This window comes from Colobus angolensis, unplaced genomic scaffold (assembly GCF_000951035.1).
Source record: "Colobus angolensis palliatus isolate OR3802 unplaced genomic scaffold, Cang.pa_1.0 Scaffold97, whole genome shotgun sequence".
NCBI classification, from domain to species: domain Eukaryota; kingdom Metazoa; phylum Chordata; class Mammalia; order Primates; family Cercopithecidae; genus Colobus; species Colobus angolensis.
This window is the reverse complement of record NW_012123709.1, coordinates 350,037-352,645: the sequence shown is the minus strand read 5'-3', so window position 1 is coordinate 352,645 and position 2,609 is coordinate 350,037. Positions and strand designations below refer to the sequence as shown.

The 2,609-nt window shown below is 44.3% G+C and overlaps 1 protein-coding gene and 1 non-coding gene across 2 annotated transcripts in view; one reads left to right on the top strand and one right to left on the bottom strand.

Annotated features, from left to right (window-relative positions):
- The window catches only part of CASC5 (cancer susceptibility candidate 5), a 102,920-nt gene that overhangs the window by 8,659 nt on the left and 91,652 nt on the right, over positions 1 to 2,609 (top strand). The gene's annotated exons all lie outside the window — the stretch shown is intronic.
- Positions 12 to 93, bottom strand: TRNAS-GCU. Its single transcript has one exon. It is a non-coding gene; the product is annotated as a tRNA-Ser (tRNA).

Sequence of the window (2,609 nt, the reverse complement as noted above, 5' to 3'; positions counted from 1 at the left end):
TGCTCTCATCTCGACGAGGATGGGATTCGAACCCACGCGTGCAGAGCACAATGGATTAGCAGTCCATCGCCTTAACCACTCGGCCACCTCGTCCCCGAAGTATACTGTTTCCTGATTGCTATAGGGAGTAATATCAAGGGGATGTGACGCAAGGTAATGGAAGCCGCCATTTTGTACGGAAGCCAAAATCCAATCACTTCTTTAGCAAGCAATCGAAAGAAGATGGCCGCTCCCATGTTTGTGGGGGAGGTCTGCAGTGGGGAGGGGCAGAGGAAATTCGGTCGAAAATGAGATAAACTTGAAGGAAATAAAATTGGCTTAAAGGAGTCTTAGAAATAGGGTTGGTGTGGAGCCTAAGGGGCGGAGCCGACGCGTAGAGCCGCTTTGCGCGTGCGCAGCACCTAGGCGGTTAGATTTGAATACTTCGCTGAGGCGAGCTGGGCGTTGTGCGGTGACGGCTAGAGGCGGCGCTGAGTTTCCGCTCTGAGGAGCGTGTGGACCCCAAATCTGCGCAAAATTTGTCGAGCAGGTGGGCCGCGGCAGGTAAAGAGAATGACCCTTTCCTTCTGGGCTCCAGGGAAGGCTTCGGGTTTTGTCTGGGCGCCCTGAAGTTCCCGCGGTGGGAGGGGGGGAACGCTCCCTCAGCCTGGAGGCCTCCGTTAGCGCCGGGCCGAGTAGACGCCTCTGCCCCGGGCCGGGCACACTGTGCTCTTTTTTCCTCTCCTCGGCCTGTAGGTTATGGCGCCTCCCGCTTCCCTCATAGTTCTCCGCCCGCACCTGGGCCCCTCCGGCCAGCCGGCTCCGGCTGCTTGTCGGTCGCTCTCGGCGTCCCCTTCCGCCCCGCCCTGCGGTCTTCTGTCAGGGCTCGCGGACTCTTCTCGCACCCCTGCTGCTCTTCCCTAGGGACCTCTAGGCTGTTTGTATTTCTCACTTAAGCTTTTCTTGGCTCTAAGTGAAGTGACAGCAATGAGTGATTTTAAAATTCTCAGCTCTTCGTGGTTTAAGGTGTCTGCTCGGAGTGCTGGCTGCACGTAACAGATTTTTCGTTTCCTGCAGATATAATAACATTAACAAATAAAGCCAATATTAGTACTCCGCAAATTAGTTTTTAAAAATCCTTCTCCGTTCATTATTCCTCAGGATTTAGGCCCCCATTCTTGATGTTTATTTAAATACTCAAGTTTGAGGGGGAAAAAATATTGCCGATTGGAATTTTACAGATAGGTTTAATAGGCATTAATAGATACAGGATGTGGATGAAGACCAAAGCAGAAGCTTATTCCAGTCTAGATACTAAAATTGACGTTTTCACTTCCGTCTAATCCCGTAGGTATTTATTGGGTTCGTTATCTTGTGATAGGGCTGGGGACAGATGATAGAGTCCCAAACCTAGAGGGGTTTACAATCCAGAAAGGGAAATAAACTAATATACCCAAATAACTAGACTACAAGGCAGAATGTAAAAGATTATACGACATTCTAAAGTGGAGTGGGAGCACAGAAAAGGGAGAGCTTATTTGGTGTTTTTGGTGATGGATTCGTGGAGAAGACCGCATTTGAGGTGGATGTTCATTGGAGAGATGATTTACAGAGATGGGAGTTAATATATGGTAAAATTTTGGTAAGGAAAGGTTAGGGTCAAAGCAGTATAATTCTTTGTGAATGGCTGGAAATCTTTACAAGATGATAAATACATGTAAATTGAATAAAATGTTTGGAATGGTAGTATTAATGATGTATTCGATGTTAAATAATAGACTGTAAAAGATACTGACTCTAGATATTAACAGTAAAACAGTGCGGTCCAATAAGGTTTCCTGTGAAAATGATAGTGTTTTGTATCTGCACTCCAACATAGTACCCATTAGGGACATGGGACTGTGGAGCACTTGAAATGTCATTATTGTGACCAAAGAACTGATTATTAAATTTTATTTTATTTTAATTAATTTAAATGTAAATAACTACTGTATTGGACAGCACAGGTCTGGAGTCTGTCATTTCACTCTTACCCTCCTACAATCCCGGAAAATATTAACTCTAGATATTGGTTATATAAATGTAGGAGTGGGCAAAGAGCCAGATAGTAAATATTTCAGACTTTGCAGGCTACATGGTCTTTGTCACATATTCTTTGTTTAGTTGTTATTGCTTGCCTTGTTTTCTACAATCCATTAAAAGTGTAAAAAAACACTCTTAGCTCAAAGGCTAATTGGGCTCAGTCGCTATTTGAAGACCTACGGATTATTTAGACGAGTGGTTCCTAAATTTTCTTGATGCATGGTACCCTTAGATCAAAAGAAATACCTAACAGTCTATTTACTGAGTACAGTGGTTGGGTCCAAACATTAAGTATATATGTCCCAAACTTAGTAGCCAATTTAAAAAAATACAGACATTGAAGGAAAAGATGATTTTTAAAAATTTTATTTTATTTTATTTATTTATTTTTTGTCTCGCTCTGTCACCCAGGCTGGAGTGCAGTGGTTCTATCTTGGCTCACTGCAACCTCCGCCTCCTGGGTTCAAATGATTCTCCTGCCTCAGCTTCCCGAGTAACTGCGATTATAGGCGCCCACCACCACGCCCAGCCAGTTTTTATATTTTTAG